The sequence below is a fragment of the Carcharodon carcharias genome, chromosome 12, assembly GCF_017639515.1.
Source record: "Carcharodon carcharias isolate sCarCar2 chromosome 12, sCarCar2.pri, whole genome shotgun sequence".
NCBI classification, from domain to species: Eukaryota; Metazoa; Chordata; class Chondrichthyes; order Lamniformes; family Lamnidae; genus Carcharodon; species Carcharodon carcharias.
In genome coordinates, this window is record NC_054478.1 from 32,260,266 (window position 1) to 32,281,956 (window position 21,691).

The 21,691-nt window shown below is 40.2% G+C and overlaps 1 protein-coding gene across 9 annotated transcripts in view; it reads right to left on the reverse strand.

Annotated features, from left to right (window-relative positions):
- The window catches only part of clasp1a (cytoplasmic linker associated protein 1a), a 307,929-nt gene that overhangs the window by 203,804 nt on the left and 82,434 nt on the right, over positions 1–21,691 (reverse strand). The gene's annotated exons all lie outside the window — the stretch shown is intronic.

The window sequence follows — 21,691 nt, forward strand, 5'->3', positions numbered from 1 at the left end:
TGGAAAATAACTTATGGGTGCGAGGATTCCTGGGGCTTGTGAGATTGTGACAGATTGAAAAAGAAGTTCTGACAGAACTTTGGAATTGGTTACAGGTCATTGCTGCTCGTCTCTCTCAGGACTGGTGGTGGCGAACAGAAAATAGGGCATGGGCCAGCTGGTAGAGAGATCTGATCAGACAAAAAAACAGGATCGTTTCTTATCCTAGGTGATTGTCTAATATCAGTTCCTTCCAATTAGCATGGAGAATTCATAAGTATAATTGAAGTCCTAGCAGCAATATTTCAATAATATACAAGGAGCAATTATTTCAAAAATGTACTTTTATTATTTCTAACTTTCCTGCTATACTGACAGGGCTGTTAATTTGTGTGTTGGTAGGTTGTGGGTAATATGGATGATCTTACCCACTCACCTACAACTTTGAACATGAATATGCCATTGGCCTAACAGCTTATCTTGTATCTATAGACAAGTTTCTCAAATTTTGCCAAAGGTGTTATAGTGCAAAATAAAAATAGGTGCAGGATAGACTAAAGAATGTGGTGACTCTATACTGAGCACTTAGTGTGGGCATTATTAAGGCAGATTGGAATCATAACATCACAAAGCCAACTAAGCATGTTTAAAACAGTGTTATGATTTCAGATGAGACCAATAACATTTTTTTTTAAATGTAAACCAAAATTTTAAATTGCTCAAGGAATGAAGCCACAAGTTTCCAGGATTTAAAACAGGATATTGTGACTATTCAAGAGTAAGCAAAGCAAACACTAAAATTATCTATTCTTTCATCTAACATTCAGAATTAACACAAGTTAAACATGAAGTAACAAGCAAATTATGGTTGAACGTAAACTATAAATTGCACATTAAATGGCAGACACAACCAAGACAGGTCCAACAATTTTTTTTCAGCAGCCCATCTACACATCTGTGATCACAGTCACAAAAATCCTTCAACATCTGTCTCTTCATGAGGGATTTCAGTTCCTCTCTTTCAAGAATCTAGCCTCTTATTTCCCTCAACAGCAGCTCCAACTCAGCCTGGAAGCACTCTTTCAAGCAGACTTCAGCTCAAATTGCCCAACAACTGCTTCCTCCCCCCAGCCCTCACTTTGTCCCACTCGGTTGACCAGGCTGCAATCAGCATCTAACTATGTGCATGTCCTCACCTATCTAGCTATACTAAGCAGACAACTGCTGCTCACCATGGGTTTCTCTTTACCCCAGCTGCCAGCTTCACTGAGCTGACAACTGCTCCTTACAAGCTTTCTGTAACCCAACTCCAAGCTGCACCAGGCAGCCACTGCTGCAGGGCTTTTCTGAGCCCCAGCCCACTCAGCAGTACGGAGCTAAGGACAGCACTTCAGCCGCATGGAGTTCACTCTCTTCACCTGCTCCCAACTCACTGTCACTCACCACAACCATTTCCTGTGTCCTGTAGTTTCTCCTCCAGCACGACCAGGAGCGGCAGGCAGCAGTGTCAGATTCCCTCAACAGCAATCCTTTACACAATTACTTTTCATGTAACGAAACAGGGAACCTGTACGGCATGCGTGAAAATGTATGCATCTCACCCTTAAGGAGTTCTTGTGTTCAGTTTAACTTTGATTTATCTCGTTGCTGTTTGTGGGATCCTGTTGAATGGAATTTGGCTGATGTTCCTACATTACAACAATAACTACTTTAAAAAGTACTTCATTGGTTATAGGGGAGTCTTGAGGTCTTAAAGTGCTATATAATGCAAGTTCTTTCTTTTACAACTAACAATTAAACACTATTTGCAAAGCTCCTTCTTACATACTAAAGTGTAAACACTTTCAATACTGTACAACAAAAAGTCCATTTTCCCATCTCTTAGTTATTCTGTTGGATTGTACTAAGTAATTCAATTATCCAACTCCCAAAGGCCTTTTCAATTTTATTCAAAAGTACAGTGGCATTAAATGCTTAGTATGGCTTTTAATTGGACAGTTGAAAGTTTGAAGAAGGTGACACAAACATCATGTGTTTAAACTAACAAAGGTTGAACAGAGTATTAATTTTTCTTTTCTTCCCCCATTCAAGATTCTGGGCAGTTTCTTAAGTATGAAATCAGATTGAGCCAAGAGATAGAACCTGGAACATATGGTGAGAACATAATTTTTGCATTCCCAAATACTGTGAACATATTCCTGATCCTGCTGTCCAAGTGGTCAGATCTGGCAGCTTTGTCAACCTACAAAGCCAAGCAATTAAATATTATAACCTTGTTTGCCAAGCTATGCTTCCTCTTGGACTTAATATAACAATACAGAATTGATTGACAGTTGCTCAGTTTATGCCACAATCTGGCCTCTACAAAGGTGCAGATATGTAGCCAGGCTGTTAGTCCTTTATAAGATCATAGCTGGGAGCAACAGACAAGAGCTGTCAGCACATATTGTCGATCTCTATATTGATTTCAGGAATACAAGAGCTGCTACAGCTGCACTTCAACATGCCTCAACCCAGTAAGTCTACGTAGAAGATCAACAGCAAAGCTTCATATCTCAGTTATTGAGCCAAAGAAACTGGTGGGTGTGAGCAGTGCAATAGTTTTGAACTCCAACTCTGCATTATTTTGTATCCAAAAAAAAACTAAACTCAGGAGGTACAAATAAACTAATGCAGTGCATCATAAATAATAACAGAAAATGCTGGAAATGCTTAGCAGGTCTGACATCAACTGGGGAGAAAGAAAGAGTTGACTTTTCAGATTGATGACCCTCACTCCACAAATGTTATGTGACCTAAGTATTTCCAACATTTTCTGCTTTTATTATACGGTCGGTCTTGCAAGTTGCCTTTATGAAAATAAATCATCAACAGAAAGCACAATAAGAAACAGATTAACAGGTCAAGTGACTAATCAATAGAAATTAACCTGAGTGCTATTTGCAAACATGTGCATCACTGCTTTGCAATTCACTAGAACATGCAAAGTAATTAGTATCTCAGTAAATGGAATTTTATAGTGTTGGATTATCATATCCATTTATTTGGGTTTGGCTAATCTACATAGGATGCACAGGAATGTGTGCAAAGATCATAATGGGACTTCAACAGGTTTGAGGTCAAGGGACAGCCTGCCCTCTATCCTTTCACAACACGTTTTGTTCAGTCATGCACAAAGAATGTAATTATCTTTCAACTTTCTTGACACAAGAAAGCCCCATCCATCATGTCTTCCCCGTGGTTGATAACCACTCTATCAGCTTCAACAACTTTGCGGTTACAGTTTAAAAAAAAACACCAACTTCAATTTTCAACAAATTAATACAGAACATAATCCACTCAAGGACTGAACTTTTTAAACAAACACCTGATTTTAACAGATGCCTGTTCAAGTCCAGTGTAACTCTCTGGTAAGGCCCACCACCACGTCATGAATGGATTTTCAACTAGCAATGTTACGCAGGGATTATAAGGTAAATTTGGAAATTTATTGGACTAGACCCTTTGTTATAATATTCCACTTCCTGACTATACACAAAAACAGATTTTGCAGGACACCCAAAATTAATCCAGAGACTGAGCTTCAGCTAATCAGAATTGTATCAACAGCAAATGTGGCAAAAATAGGCAGCCATGGTGATTGTAATGTTATCTGTTGCTGTGAAAAGATTACCTCTTCACAAAGCAATGCCAAATAAAACTTGTGTGACGGGCAGTTCTTGCAGACAGAACGCTCACTCAATATACCCCATGATCAGCAGCCTGAAAGAAGTTGGCTCAGTAATAGCATTGCAGTGACATATTGAGGATCAGTAAATCCTTTTATGACAGATTGTGAGATGCGAAGCCCATAAACAGCACGACCTCCCAGTCCTTCCTGTCCTCTACCACGGAGGTCTTTGATGACCGTATGCAGGAGAGTCTGGAGAAACTGCAAACTCTGTTCGAGCTAAGGCGCTAGAGGAGAGTAAAACTCCCAGATGCGACAGCTTAACAGCTGAGTTGTATTCAGAAGACTGCAACATCGTCCATCAGATCCGCTGTCGACGTGCAGACTGATGAACATCTATGACCAATTCGAAACTGCCTTGGAGGACAAGGTAAATCACAGCAAGAGCAATGCCATGTTCTTTAGGAACTGGGCCGACCGATCTTTTGTCCCCTTCACTGTCAGTTCAGACTGCCTGAAGATGCTGGGGATATGGCTCGCACTAAGAACTGGAAGGAGAAAGTAGCTATGGTCAGACAAAAACTGGGCATGTGGGAGCGATGCTCCCTCTCCATTGCAGGCAAGAACCTGGTCATCAGATGCGAAGTGACCTTGGGTGTGGCTGTACGTGCGCAGGTCTGGCCTATTCCTCATTCCTGCCCAGTAACAAAATCAATCACCCTGGTCATCCTCCACTTTTTCTGGAAGTCAAAAATAGATTGTGTTCGCAAGGGACACAATGTACAAGCCTCCAGCTAAGAGGGGGGGCGGGGAAGAAAATGTGTCCAACATCACCCTCACCCTGATGCCCCCCTTTGTGTGCAACAGCTCAAGCTGTGCTTAGACTCTCTGTACACAAACACCAAGTGGTACTACGTGAAGTTCTACCCGTACCCAGTGTTGCGACGGATGGGTCTGGCCACATTGCCGTGGAATGCTCCAAGTGGTTGGACTGTGCTGTACCACCTAACTCTTATGGATAAGTTTATGTGGAAAAACAACTTTGACCACAAGTCCATCAGAGGCAGTGGTCTGCACATAACAGTCTAGAGGCCTTGTGCCAAAAGGAGGCGGTAGATCCTGTCAGATGGTTCAAAGTCATTTGACAGATTGCCTCATTGCCAGAACTTTCAAACACTAAGACATAGCTTGGCTGGTGGTGAGAAAGGTCCTTCCTGTCAGATCCTTCCTACATGACTGGAGTCTCACCCCCTCTGCACATCACCATCTAAGTGGCTGTGGTGGGGAACAGGCCACTGTTTTGCAAAAGAGATCAAGAGAGAGATGCAGTGGTTTTTGTCAAGGTTCATCCCGAGCAGCTCTGTGACTCAGGACTCTGTGCTCTTGGGCTCTTCACAGGGATGCACACCATGTTAAACATCAACTGTGAATGAAGGATCATCAACTTAGTGAAAGATGCTCTTTGGTATGCTCGCAATATGCAGGTCTTCCAATGCAAAGAATTGTCCTAGACCAAGTGTTGCAAATTGGCACAGTCCAAGGTTGAGGACTATGTGCTGAGAGACGTACTAAAGCTTGGGGCAGGGGCACAATGGGACAAGGTCGCTGGATAATGCCTTTCAGCCATAGTACACCGAGGGGCTGTAAAATTTATAGAACACCTTGGCTGTATGCCTGACATTGAATGTGCTTTGTGAATATCAAGGGCGGAATCATCCCAGGTTTGCACCAAGTGAAGGTAAAATGATATTTTACCCTCTAGCCGCGATGGCAGGTTTTCATGCCTTTTCATCCCAAACCCGCCACATTACTTATGCATTCCTGGGAAATACGCCATTTCCACGGTAGGCAGGCTCTCATTCTCCACCATGCATCACCTCGCTGCTCCATCATGCCAGGTGCCATATTTAGAGTCAGCTGCACGCACACATCTCAGTGCTTCCAGCTCACAACTACTGTACGGAAGATGTCCACAAAAGGCAAAAAGACTGCAGCCTCCAGGTTTAATGATGCATCATTGGAACTCCTCTGGCCTTATGACAGGCAGCAGCATCACTAATCCAGCATGGCAGGTGGTGGTAGCAATGGTCAGTGGCAATGCTACACAGCAGTGGTTAGCCATCCAATGCAGACAGGGTATGAGTGATCTCATCCGTGCAGCCAGGGTATGGCAACTATTTCATCATTCCAAACTCTCACTCTCTCAAGTCCATCACACATTCACTGGCATCTCACTCACTTCCAGCTCAATGGATATTACCACCCATTCTCTCATACATACCCTCACACGTCCATCTGGTTTCTTCTTCTCTGGAGACTGCCTCTTCAGCACTCTCCATCTTGAGGCCACTTGCACAGATCAACATGTGCCCCCACACACACCCTGGTATACCCTCCTTTCCCAGCACAGCTCTTGTCCTGCAGCCTCTTCCCTTACCTGAGGCCACTTCTCCCCTCCCCCAAGCAAGACCTTGCCCTGCAACCATTAAAAAGCCACCCACAAATTGCTGATCTAATAGGTAAAGACCTACCCGTGAGCCCCCCTAAAAGTGTGTGGTGCCATCTGTGAAGCCTGGTGCTGACCGAAGCAAGGTCGGCAAACAAACCTTGAAGCCTTGAGCGAAGTGCAGCCCACCAGGCGCACAACACTTATGCGCTGTTATGAAACATGTCGACGTGTTTTCCTGCTGACATGGGCAAATGATCTAGTGGAGGGGAGGAAGAGAGAGAGGCAGAGGCAGAGAGGCAAAGAGAGAATGAGTCCAGCGAACTGGCCTATTAATGATATGGAGGTATATTACAACGAGGTTCCCGACATCTGATGGCAGGAAAGGCGGCCCGCCATCGTCAGGCTGAGTGGATGATTGCAAACTGGTTTCACATCGACGTGAAACCGATCGCACCATACCGTCCACTCATGCCAAAGATCATGCCCGATGCTGGCGGGCATGGAAAATCCCAGGCTAAATATTGAAATTTATTGAGGTACCTCAAGAGGTATGAAGGAAAGTTGAATTCTATTGCACTTGCTGTAATTTTTCAATTTGAAATGTTTTGTCCTCAGGCTATACACCTAACATGGAAAGTAAATGGCAAATATCAGGAGAATTACATTGTATCGAGGCACCTAGAAATGGAACATGCCATATGGGGACAAGTCGAAAATTATAGAGCCATAAAATTCAAGTTGAAATGTTTCACAACGTACTTTCACAAATTTTATGAATCAAGTATACTTCTGAAAAAAATTACACACTTGGAGCCATTAGCTTGCATCTTTAAATTATTTTAAAGCAGCTTTAGATTTACACTCATCATATAACTAAAAAGTGACAAAGATTTAACTGATCTTTTGCCCGGTTTAACCTGAGTGGCTAACCAACAACCAAATTGAGGGTAGCAGGGTAAGAGGGAGACAAAGGAGGAAATACACCAACAGTTTAAGGTGTAAGATTTGGAGGATATTCCCAAGATGTTGATTGCTTTCAAAGACCACGAAAATTGGAGAGCCACGATCCCTGAGTTGTAAAACATGGCAAGTGTAGAAGAACCATCAATAGCAGCGTGAAAAATTAACCCAACATGTAACAACCAAAGGACAAATATTTAACTTGGTAAGCTGGATCATTAAATGCAGCATTAATAATATTTCAGCTATCAAATCTAGGTTTTTAATATATTTTCTGCAAGTTTGCACACTCTTAAGAATATGGTTTAATAGATGCATGCTACAATAAAGGTAGATGCAATGTGGGCCATGCGTAGCAAATTCTACAGATTTGGGCGATAGGTGATTGGTAGCTGGGTCAATCTTAATAATGGAGGACTGGGGACAGTTGTCACAAAGGCACAAAAACTATCATTCACAGAAGAGATTAAAATAACTGATCTACAATGACCGGATCAGTCACATGTACCTTGAATTAATTATTGCCAAGTTAACAACACATTTAGGGAATAAATCTCAGTAAAGAGACCCCAAGGCCTCCTGCCTCCAACATTTTTGATAAATTAAGAACGAAGTTATCCACCTGCACACCTCATCAAGCTCTTCACCTTTTGTTTCATGGACAAAGCTAGAAAACTGTTTTGAGCAGTTTATATATGCTGTGTATTTAGAATAATAGAATGGTTACAGCACAGGAGGCCATTCAGCTCACTGTGTCTGTGCCAGTTCTCTACAACAGCAATGCACCTGGTGCCATTCCCTGTAATCCTGCAAATCTCACCTTTTCAGATGATGATCCAATTCTCTTTTAAAAGCCATGATTGAATTTGCCTCCATCCCATTCTCAGGCAGTGCATTCCAGATCCTAAACATGCAGTCAGTGCATAAAGAGGTTTTTTCTTATTGCGCCCTTGCTTCTTTTGCCAATCACCTTAAATCAGTGTCTTCTGGTTCTCAATCCTTCCATCAATGGGAATAGATTTTTCCCACTTTTGTCCAGAGTCCTCATGATTTTGAATACCTCTATCAAATCTTCTTTAAACCTAAGTTCCTCTTCTTGGGAATCTTAACAGCACCCTCTCAAATGTGTTCACATCCTTCCAAGTGTGCTGTCCAGAACTGGACACAATACTTCAGTTGAGGCTGAACCAGTGTTTTACATAGGTTTATCATAACTTCATTGCTTTTGTAGCCTATGCCCCAATTTATTAAGCCAAGAATCTTGTATGCTTTTATGAAACACTCTCTCAACTTGCCCTGCCAACTTCAATGATTTATGCACATATATCCCACATTATCCTCTACTCCTGCACCCACTTCAGAAATGTACCATTTATTTTATTTTGTTTCTCCCCCATTCTTCGCACAGAAGTAAATTACTTCATACCTCTGCATTAAATTTCATCTGCCACTTGTTTACTTGTATGGACCCCTTTCAGAATAAAGTGTGAAAGCTCTGATCCTAATCCAGTAAATCCATAGATGTTTCAGCTCATCCAGCTGATGCAGTAAATAAAAATTACTCAAAAGTCACTCATGCATTCCCCACAATGACCAAGTATGCGGGCATATGGAATTGCAAATGGCAGCAACAAGAAGAATCCAGGTTGAAAATAAATATGTTTGCTTTCTTTTTTAAAAAAACAGCCTTCATTACCACCTTTTCAATCAGGCATACAATGCAATACTCTTGTGCATTCAAACTAAATACAGAATCATTAAAGCTTCCTAAAAGGATTAAATTAGCTCTCTACATTCAGAATTACTAATTATTACCCTGTCATCAATGAAGAGTACTAAAAGACTACATTTAAAGGTCTCGTTTGTTTTTTTTGGACAGAAAAACTCAAGGCTTTCCATTTAATTAGCATGATAATCATTCATAAGATCATCCCAGTTTATGCTACTGGTTTCAAAGTTTTGTATTTTGAATTGTACAATTTGGAAATTTTAAAAAGTATGCTTGAAAAAATGTCATGTGGTAAATTTACAACAAGAAAGATGTGATCTGCATTCAAACGAAGAAGAATGTGGTACAATTATCCAGTGTACGATATTTTTGAGCCTGCCTTCTAAACACAAACTTTTGATAATGGATTTTCTCTCCAGCTTTTCCTCCTTCTACACACGGCATTACAAATGTTGATTCTAAACTTCAAACTAACAAATTTAATTATTTTATTCACTTGAACAAAATTACCAGAGTTTGCTATTTCCTAGATATATTAATTATATTAAACCAAACCTGGTGGCTAATAATTCCAAATACCAAAATTCTAGGGAGGGGGAAAACTTACACTGATGCAGTGGGAAGAGGAGCTAGTGCAAAGGTGGAATTAACACACATTATTGAACCAAATGAGCGGGGTACTTCATTATGGCTGTTGAAACATATTCATTACACAGTCCCAACTCCAGCCATCATTAGCGTCTCTACAAACAAATTTACCAAATGCAACAAATTAAAATTTATAGCTGGAAAAACTCAGCAGGTCTGACAGCATCTGCGGAGAGGAAGACAGAGTTAACGTTTCGAGTCCATATGACTCTTCATCAGAACGTTCTGATGAAGAGTCATACAGACTCGAAACGTTAACTCTGTCTTCCTCTCCACAGATGCTGTCAGACCTGCTGAGCTTTTCCACCTATTTTTGTTTCGGATTTGCAGCATCCGCAGTATTTTGCTTTCAAATTAAAATTTATGCTATTTTCACCAAGATTCATTCCTATCAAAGTAAGGATGGAGAGTCTCATTGAAATATTCATAGCTCAACCGACTGGTGCCACAATATGCACAAAAAATACTGTGGACATCTCAAAAAAACACAACAAAAAGTTATTTTTCAATCTAACGACTTTTACTTCCATTGACTCGGTCAATTTTCAGCTTCTTTAAAATATATACTAAAGGGCTACTTCACTTTGAATACAAACCTACTAAAGTGGTGCCTCTTACTTTTATCCGAGAGCCTGCAGGCTACAGTCGAGATCAAACCTGCTCTAAAAAGCCACCTTGTCAACCATAGCAAGTTTATGCCACAAACACTAGCTCTACTATGACAAAAATCCCCACTTTCTTTATTTGACTTTGTTCATCAGACATTTTGAGTAACAATAATGTATAATGACACTCACAACCAGCAATCCGGTGGCAGCATCAGATCAATGTAAATCCCTCTTACAACATTTGTATACAGGTATCAAAGGGCAATGTGGTCACAAGATGTCTTATTCTGAATTGTGAATCTGATTTTGCCAAATTAGCTGATCTAATTGAAAACCTATGTCTCATTTTAGTCTCACAGGTAGAACACCCAATGTGCTAAGAAAGTGAAATACTAAACTGCAGTGAAGTCAAGGTCTCATAAAACCAAGATCAAACAACACAAAACAGCAAGTTACATAAGTCCCAGTTCATTCAAAAATTAGTCTCCTCACTTATTCACGACAATATACTTTATTTATCCATTAGTTGCTGTTGATCACTGACAAAATATTTACAGAAGGGATGGGACTCTGCAAGACTAATGTTAGAAATTGCACCAATGGGATTATTTCTCATTGATTAAATGGTGCCTGTCTGTAACTCTTTCAGAGTCAAACAATTAAACTAAATTAACAAAATGAGGGATAAAGTAAACACAGCCCCTAAGTTAGGTTAACTGTAAAACCAAAGACAAAGTTTAAAGAAAACATACAAATATCAAATCAAAATGTGATTAAGGGGGTTGATAAAGCACCCCAGACCCCGCGGCGCCGACTGGGTATGGAAGGCCTCGACGATGCCGGCAGACACCGCATGCTCCCTCTCCAGGGACACCCGGCCACGAACGTAGTCGCGGAAGAGGGCCAAACAGTTGGGTGGGACAACCCCCTCGATCGCCCGCAGCCTGGACCTGTTAATGGCTAACTTTGCCGAGCCCAGGAGCAGGTTCACGAGGAGGTCCTCCTCCTTCCCGGCCCCCCTCCGCACCTGGTGATATAGCTGTACTAATCTGAACTGTTATTACACAAAGATATGGTGCAAAATATATACCAAAGATCTAACTTGCAGAACATTTAGGTTGAAGTAGAAATTACCATGTCCAAATATTATTTTGAATGTCAAGGATATCCTAAATTGACAGTTGCGAACTCTTCAATGTAATTGAGGATCCTAGTCACTTGGTCCAATTTTTATGATTTGAAATTTTCACCCAAAAGCAGTACCTTATCACTCTGCTGAAATCAGAAAAAAAAATCAAGAAATAAGTTCCAAGTTACTGAGGACCACATCAAGACAAATCAGCACCAGAAGGGGCTGCAACCCCCAAACAAGGCTTAAGGCATTCAGCCTTTGCTTAATTGAATCAAATTTCTTTCTCCCCTGCTATCTTCACTACCTAATTAAAACTCTTATCTAATTAAAATTCTTAATTACAAGTGCAAACATTTATGCATTTGTAACAATGAATAGAATAAATATTATCCCATTATCTAGTTTCACAAATGGTTTGCAGATGTGATTAACAATTTTAACAAGAACCAATCTAATTTAAAGGAAAACTTCATCCAACTTTCAACTTTTCCTCAATGCTTTATTTGGTAAAACTTTTGTCCAAGAAAGAAGGTTGTGGGTTCAAGGCCCAACTCAAAAACTGGGCCAATATTTAATACTGTGCTGCTTTAACGAAACGGAACAAGCCCCATTTTATTTGCTCCAACTATGAATATCAACAACCTAATTTCACTATTCAAAGAAAATTCAAGTAACTAATAAATCTTAAAGCATCAATACAAATAAGTTAATTGATCTTAGTGCTATATGGAGCATTCTGTGGTCAGTGACCAGGAGCCAAAATTTGCCTGCATAACAACTGCCATTGTGACCCATCCTCGTGTGAAGCACTTGGAGATATTTCTTACAAAAGCCATCACATTAATACAAACCTTTTTCTTTTCATCAACACGAAAGATGGCAGTGTCAGAAAATGGAGCACTTCATCTATTACATTCACGTCAGCATCAGGCACTGGCAAATCAAGTACAACAGAATCAAGCTTCCATTGGCTGCACAGAGTATATTAACCCTCAGAAGACCACCTAACTGCTATAGCAATGTAACCTTTACATTGTTCATTCTAACCGCTGAGCCTTTGAGGAATAGTAATACAGTGCCAATTACTGTTAAATATTGCCAATTTACACTATACCTATCACTAAGGATGAGGTCAAGATTGCCTAAAGTCATTCATTCCCTTAAATCCAAGAACATGGAAGCTTTTATCCCAGTCTCTGATGGATTCAAACTCAGTCCTCAAACTGAGAGGTTGTGTCATAACACACAATGCAATCATTCCTATTAACATATAATCTTTTCATAAAACCCAATGATTCTCATTTTCAATACCACCTTTGGAACAGATGAAAAAAATTTTGAAATGCTGACATTTTCAACAAAATAAAATTCAAGATTTATGAACTTGCTTTTCAAATGTAATTAGTACCAAATCTACCACAGCAATTACAGTGATTAGATTATTTTACGTCATTGTATCATGCTGAATAATGTTTAATGATTCTGTATCTATTCCAGCTGCTACAAATGCCTTTGTTTGTACATAGCACATTGAAGCAGTAATTCAAACAAGTCTGTGGTTATCTGCACTAAAACGTGATTATGCGCACGAATTTTGGGAGCAGCATGCCCATTAAGAATAAACTGTGTCGCTGATAAATTAGCTGAATATTGTAAGAACCACCTTGCACTCTTTGGATCTTTTCAGTAAATAAATAAAAATTGCAGAAGCATAGGCAAAATCAGCAGATGTGACAAGTTTGCATAAAAAGATTTGGAAACTCAAAACCCTTCATAATGACGCTAGGCTTGAACTAATTTTGTGATGAAACTTTACACATGAAAGTATTTATTCATGGATAAGCAACTGGTGTCTTAAGTAGAAATCCTATTTTGATTTCAAATTTGAAAGGCGACAAAAACATTTCACCAAGTGTTTCTCAAGCTGAATATAGCAGGCACATAGCAGGATTCAACAAAAACAGTCTGGTTTCTCAGAAACTTGTTTCTAGCCTTCATTTCACCATCTCCACCGCTCCCCTCACCCCTAACAAATAAGAATGAGGCCAAGACCAAAGCCAAGCGATCCTTACTTGCAGGACCTTTAAATGGGCAATCGACTGATTAGTGTTGAAATGCCTGGATGAGTGCAGCTCCAACAACACTCAAGAAGCTTGACACCATCCAGGACAAAGCAGCCCACTTGATTGGCATCCCTTCCACAAACATTCACTCCCTCCACCATCAACAAACAGGGCAGCAGTGCATATCAGCTACACGATGCACTGCAGCAACTCACCAAGGCTCCTTAGACAGCACCTTCTAAACCCTCATCCACTACCATCTAGAAGGACAAGGGCAGCAAATACATGGAAGCACCACCACCTGAAGTTCCCCTCCAAGCCACTTATATCCTGACTTGGAAATATATCGCCGTTCCTTCACTGTCGCTGGGTCAAAATCCTGGAACTCCCTCCCCAACAGCACTGTGGGTGTACCGACACCACATGGACTGCAGCAGTTCAAGAAGGTAGCTCACCTCCACCTTCTCAAGGGCAATTAGGGATGGGCAATAAATGCTGGCCTAGCCAGCGACACCCACATTCCATAAATGAATAATAAAACATTATACTAAATATAATGAAACGCTTTAGAAAAAAATCACTGAAATATAGTAATTTAACAAAGTTGAATGCTTCCCTAAATATTACAACTGCTGAATTGTACAACTTTGCCTGTGTGCACAACAGCAGCATTGTGTGTAAAAGATAAAGTAAATCTTGCTCCACGTGAAACCATCTAAAGTTAACTATTAAATTAAAAATCTGCAGAATAGTTAAAGATAACTGCAGATGTAATCACAGGCTGTTGTATTATAAGATCCGGAGAAAAACAGCTCCGTGTCACATCTATCTAAATTACACAAACAGCTCAGCCGAGCGCATCGCACAATAGGGGTTTTAAGAGCGCAGTGGTCCAAAAGATATTTGAATAAATTTAAAAGACCTGGCCAGAATAGCAGAAATTAAGCGGAGAAGAATGGAAGACCAGGAATGAACTGTGCTACTATTCAGGGCTCTAGCCAGGGGATATCAGTTTGACTCTGTAAATTACTGCCAATGTACTGAAGTTTCTCACTTTGTCTCAATAAACTTCCCTGCGCCCATATTGGCATTCTCAAGCCAAATCATGCAGGATAAACCAGGATTAGCAGGAAATCCAACATTAGATATCTCCTTCTCTCAGTAAACTATATCAAGCATTTTTGTCAGTTACTGGTAAATGGGCTTAGCAGCTGATGCTCATTAAGTCATATTGAGACAGATGATTTATCCCTGCTCTTGGACTGGACTTAAATAAGCACAGTGAAGCGCATTCTAAATTTTCATCCAGTCAGTCAATCAGTTCCCAATTGTAAACAAAGATTGGTTAATAGATTTTATTCAAATAACAGCTAACAAAGTCAAAGTGCAATATATGAATGGCAAACACTCAAAATCTTATTAGTTCCTAACCTTAAAAGGATCCAGTTCATGTTGCAAACTTCAGGCAAACTATACTGGTGCCACAAACTTTATTTAAAATTTAAAAAGGGTACATTTGTGAATCATTCCAGAATGCATCCCTTAGGTGGACTCCTGCGGAATCCAGCCTGGGTAATTTTAGTGCATCTACAGGATAGCATTTTGGACAAAATTCACTCATTAGGGCTCAAAAGGTAGAAGATTTAATTGGGTTCACTCATGATTTACATAATATTCTGTCCTTTATGTTTCCCCACCTTTCATGGTACTGCTGCAGAACATTCCATGGATGTTAATAGGCAACCTGTGTGGCCTACCCTTACCACCTATTTAGCAAAACAGGCTAATTTAGCAAAGGTTAGGGATCAAATGTGAGACTATCCTGGTCCATATTTAGCCACAGCCAATGGGGGCCAATTTCTTTTCAAAATTAGTCCTGCAAAGTAATCCCAAATAAACCTAATTTCAATAAATGGCAGTGACCTTAGATTGCTCATCACTGAAGTTAACATTATTGGATCAAGATCATAAGAAAGAGGAGGAATAGGCCTTTTGGCCCATTGAGCCTACTCTGCCATTCCATAAGATCATGGCTGATCCGTTTGTGGCCCAAACTCCACTTTCCTGCCTGACCACCATAACCCTCGGCTCCACTGTCGATCAAAAATCTGTCTAACTTGAATATGTTCAATGACCCAGCCTCCACTGCTCTCAATGGAAGAGGATTCCATGGACAAATAACTCTCAAGAGATGAAATTTCTCCTCACCTCCATCTTAAATGGGAGACCCTTTATTTTTAAACTGTGTCCCCTAGATCTAGATTCCTCCAGAAGGGGAAATATCCACTCAGCATCTACCCTGTCAAGACCGCCTCAGGAGCTCATGATTTAATAAGATCACCTCTCATTCTTCTAAAGCTGTTCAGAGTAAGTTTACTAGGCTACTATCTGGAAAGGGCAGGTTGTCTTATGGAGGAAAAGTTGGACATGTTAGGCTTGTATCCGGTGGAATTTAGAAGAGTAAGAAGCATCCGGAAGGGTCCTGACAAGATGGATGTGGAAAGGGATAACCTAGACCTAGGGGGTCACTGTTTAAAAATAAGGGGTTAAATATAAGACAGATGAGGAGAAATTCTCTGAGGGTCATTAAACTTTGTAAATCTCTTCCTCAAAAGACGGTGGAAGCAAAGTCTTGGAATATTTTTCAGGCAGAGCTAGGTAGATTCTTGATAAATGAGGGGGGTGTGTGGAGGGGGGAATGAAAGGTTATTGGGGTAGGTGGGAATGTGGAATTGAGGTTACAATCAGATCAGCCATGATCTTATCGAATAGTGGAGCAGGCTTGAGGGGCCAGGTGGCCTACTCCTGCTCCTAATTCGTATGTTCACATGCTCGTGAACCTCAATGAGCACAGGCCCAACCTGTTCACCCTTTCCTCATAAGGCAAACTCCTCTCCCCAGGAATCAGCCTAGTGAATCTTCTCTGAACTGCTTTCAATTCAAATACATAATTTTTAATTTGCTTTAATGGGATGTGGACATTGCTGGCTAGGCCAGCATTTATTGCCCATTCCTAATTGTCCTTGAGAAGGTGGTGGTATGCTGTCTTCTTGACTGCTGCAGTTGTGTTGTAGGAACATCTGCGGTGCTGTTATCCTTCCTTAAGGAGACCAAAACTTACACAGTACTACTCTAAGTGAGATCTCACCAATGCCCTGTACATTTGTAGTAATACTTCCCTACTTTTATCCTCCATCCCTTTTGTAATAAAGGCCAACATTTCATTTGCCTTCCTAATTACCTGTACCTCCATGTTAACTTTGTGTGACTTGTGTACAAGGACACCCAGATTACTCCATATCACAGCATTCTGCTGTCTCTCTCCATTTAAATATTATGAATTTCTATTCTTCCTGCCAAATTAGACAACCACATTATATTCCATATGCCAATTCTACCCACTCACTTAACCTGTCTTTATCCTTTTGCAGGCTCTCTATTCTCCTCCCAACTTCTTTCCCACTTGTCGTTGTACCATCTGCAAAATTGGCTAAAATACTATCAGTCCTTTCATCCAAGTCATTTATATAGATCGTAAATAGTTGAGGTCCCAGCACCGATTCCTGTGGCACTCCACTTATTACAGTTTGCCAACCTAAATATGATCCATTTATCCCATCTCTGTTTCCTGTTGGTTATCTAATCCTCTATCCATGCTAATATATTGCTCCCAACACCATGACCTCTTACTATGTACAGTAACCTTTTATGTGGCACTTTATCAAATGCCTTTGGAAATCAAAACGCGTTATGCCTACTGGTACCCCTTTATCAACCCTGCTTATTATATCCTCATAAAACCATGTTGACTGTCTGACTGTATTATGATTTTCAAAACGTCCTGCAACCACCTACTCAATAATGGGATTCCAGCATTTTCCCCAATGACTGATGTTAGGCTAACAGGCTTATAGTTTCCTGCTTTCTGTCTCCCTCCTTTCTTAAGTAGAGCTGTTATATTTGTGGTTTCCCCAATCCACTGGGGCCTTTCCGGAATCTAGGAAATTTTGGAAGATTAAAAACAATGCATCCACAATCTCTGCAGCCACTTATTTTAAGACTCAAGAATACAGGCCATCAGGTCCAAGGGACCTGTCAGCCTTTAGTACCTGGTACTTTTTCTCTAGTAATAGCAATTGTTTTAATTTCCTCCCTCCCTTCTGCCTCTTGGTTTTCTTCTAATTTCTAATCTTGGGTTCTTCTAGTGTCTCTACTGTGAAGATACAAAACACTTGTTCAAAGTCTCTGCCATTTCCTCGTTTCTGATTATTAATTCCCCAGGCTCACCCTCAGAGATCAACACTTGCTTTAGCTACTCTTCCTTTTTATATACTTGTAGAAGCTTTAACTGGTCTTTTAATATTGCTACTTTTCTCTCATACCCCAATTTATCCCTCGTATTTTTTAAAAATAATCCTTTGCTGCTCTCAAGAATTTTCGCAAACCTCCGCACTATCACTAATCTTTCAACATTGTATATCTTTTCTTTCAATGTACCCTCCTTAACTTCCTTGGTTAGCCACGGATGGCACGCCCTTCTCAGAATCTCTTTCTCAATGGCATATGGCTTTAGAGAATTATGAAATATATCCTGAAATATCTGCCAATGTTTCTCTACCACCTTACATTTTAATCTATTTTTTCATTCCACTTTAGCCAACTCTGCCTTCAATTATCTTATGTTGTAATTGCCTTTAAGTTTAAAACACTCGTTTCAGACCCACATTTCTCATCCTCAAACCGAATGTGGAATTTTATCATGTTATGATCCCGCTTTCCAAGGGGATCCATTACTATGAAGTCATTAATTAATCCTGCCTCATTACAGGTATAAAATGGCCTATTCCCTGTTTGGTTTGAGTATGTATTATTCTAAGAAACTGCCCCAAATACACTGTGAACTCATCCTCCAGGCTACCATTGCTAATTTGATTTGCCCAATCTACATGAAGATTAAAATTGCCTTGATTATTGCAGTTCCTTTTTTATAAATCCACATTATTTCTCGATTTATACTCTGTCCTACAGTGTCGCTACAGTCAGGGGGGGGGACTATAAATTACACCCACCAGTGGCTTAATTCCTTTGCTATTTCTTATCTCCACCCAAACTGATTCTGCATCTTGATCCTCTGAACCAAGATAACTTCTCACTATTGTACTGAACTTATCCTTGCTTAACAGTGCTATCCCACCTCCTTTTCCTTTCTTCCTGCCCTTCTGAAATGTCAAATGCCCTCGAGTGTTCAGTTCCAAGCCATGGTCACTTTGCATCCATGTCAGTGGCTAACATATACTAATTTATTTCTTATTTGTATAATCAATTCAGCCATCTTGTTCAGAATGCTCTGTGTATTCCCTACTCTGACCTTATTTACTGGACTACTCTTACGTTTCGTTGCTTTGTCCCTTACTGTCACTCTTTTGCTATTCATTAGCTGTATTGTTACGCTGCACTATTGTATTATCCTTCCTCTAACTTTCCAAAGCTCCCCTCACATGATGTCTCTCCACCCTGCTCCCTCCCTATTTAATTTAAAGCCTTTTTCTACAGCCCCTAGTTATACAATTCTCCCAGACACTGATCCCAGCATGGTTCAGGTGAAGGCTGTCCCAAAAGTACAGTTCCCTCTTTCCCCAGTACTGGTGTCAGTGATGTACTAGGCTTAATTCATCCTATTTTATCTGTTCCACTCAAATATTTTTTTAAAAAAGGAAATCATCTTCAAAGATTTTAAATTATTTAAAGCCAAAAAGTATTCTCACTTCTAACCACAATTTTACAGCCTTGCTGGAAAGTTCAGGTGTGGGCACTAGCAAAGACCACCAGTGTTGCCGTCCAAGGAGCAACAGTTTATTAATGCATATCATCTGACCTCATAATTACAAAAGGTCTGTTGATGCCCACTGCTTTGTGAAAGGGAAAAGGGAATTAAACTGTGAGACCTATCAAGTGAGTGTTTTTTGCCCAGCATTAAAAATTCCCCTTTATACTATCAAAACGTCATTATGCAATAAATGCACTGGCACATTTCATTAGAGTGACGCTATCACGAAAGGCAAAGAATTGGTTGGTAAAAAACAAAAAAACTGCGGATGCTGGAAATCCAAAACAAAAACAGAATTACCTGGAAAAACTCAGGTCTGGCAGCATCGGCGGAGAAGAAAAGAGTTAACGTTTTGAGTCCTCATGACCCTTCGACAGAACCAAATTGGTTGGGCTGATTTATCTTTCACAATATAACCGAATATAACAGAAATGAAGTAATTATTCTGAACACCTTTTGAACTGGTCTAAACAAGTCAATCACATTTCAACAGCAAAATCTGCACTAATTAAATGAAGGACAAAGTCGAGGACTGCAAGTCTGTGTATTTTCGCATTTAATAAAAGTAATAGCCCACAAAGATTATTTACAATGCAAGTCAAAGAAGCTATTGACAACGAGTTCCAGCATGATGTTCAACATCAACTAGTGATTACGTGAATCCATTAATTGCACAATGAACTTCCAGCACTTGTGAAGATAATTAGTCAAAGCCTATTATCAGGGGCCAAATTCTGAAAAGCAGTTGGAAACACCTCATTAATTTGGATGCAATCCATTTCATTTGAACCATTGATGATTTAATTCCAAGTACATTTCAAACAGTACCACAAATTATACTGGAAGGCAAAAGAAATGGCAATACTAAGTGCAGAATATGGAATTTGTCTACATTATTGGACATTATAGGAACAATGTAAAGCCTATGCTACTGGAGCTAAGACATTATGTGAAAGGCAGAAAATCAGAGTTGAATAGTCGGGATAAAAGCAAAACACTGTGCGGGTGCTAGAAATCTAAAATGAAAAAACAGTGCTGGAAAAGCTCAGCAGCTCTGGCAACATCTGTGGAGAGAGAAGGGTCATATTGGACTTGAAATGTTAACACTGTTTCTCTCTCCACAGATACTGCCAGACCTGCTGAATTTTTCCAGCACTTTGTTTGAATAGTTGGGACTTGGGAATATTTTGGAAATTAACCAACTGCGAAAAATCAAGAAAATCAGCTTGATGTTAGACTTAATTTAATTAAATGCTTAGCTGATGAATAAGTTCACCTGAATACAACAGTCAATACACATTTCACTTTGAATTGTACTAACTGGATCTAAGCTACATTTGCAGTCACTGTACTTCGTCAATGTCTCAGTCAATGTGCTTGCCATTTCCTAAGGTCATGAAAGGCATTATATAAATGCAAAAGTTTTTCTCCAAGTCCAGACTCAAACAAATCAATGCTCTCCATGCTGACCTCAAATCCTCTGTAAACTACAACTTGTCCAAAATCTGACCATCAAGTTCCACACTTAGTCCTTCTTATCCATTACCTTACTGCAGTAACTCACCAAACCTCCTTAGACAGCATCTTCCAAACCCATGACCACTACCATCTAGAAGGACGAGGGCAGTAGGTACATGGGAACGCCACCACCTGCAAATACCCACCAAGCCACTCACTGATTTGAAAGCATATCACCATTCCTTCATTATCACTGGGCCAAAATCCTGGAACTCCCTCCCTAATAGCACAGTGGGTGTACCTATACCACATGAACTGCAGCAGTTCAAGAAGGCAGCTCACCACCGCCTTCTCAAGGGCAACTAGGGATGGGCAATAAATGCTGGCCTAGCCAGCAATGCCCACCTCCCATGAATAAAAGAAAAATAATTGCTGACCCCCTCAGTCCTTTCCCCTCTGTGGACTTCCTTCCTACTTCTCACTCCATCTTCAACAATCTCAGATCACCAAGTTTCCTGTTGGTCTTAACTTCTCCTGCTGATATTGTCCTTACTTTTATTTTTAATCATCTCCTTTGTGTTTCAGGTGGACTCTCTTCAAACAAGCAAATTACTCAAAATTTGACCGTCTGCTTAAGACATCAATAAGGTGATTTTTCAGGAGTTATTCAGCTCACTCTGCAGAGAGGGCTCAACAGTGGAAGACAAGCACAATTTTCTCTCAAATTATTCTACAATGTTTGCTGATATGACTTAATCATTATGAATCACAATGATCAGAAAATGAAGAACTGTTGGTTGAAATGATATCAAGAGCAGCTGATTCAAAAGCAAAAGCTTTTCCAAAATGCTTAAAAAATGCCTACATACGTAATGAGAATATAAGTACACAGTCTCAAACGTACTGACGAGAGCTCAAATGTATGTACCCGGCCACATATATCAACATCCGAAGAAGAAAGTGGGTATTAGTAGCAACTCAGTGCCCAATTTTCCTAAGCAGTAACAAAGTAGGAAGAGTAGATATTCCACCAACATGTCTGTGCTTCCCCAGAAAATCAATCTTGTGTATTTATCACAGCACCCAGGTCCCTAATCACAATCTTAGCCACAGGTTCACATGAAAGCAACAAACACAGCCAGAACATGATGCATGGATTATCAGAATT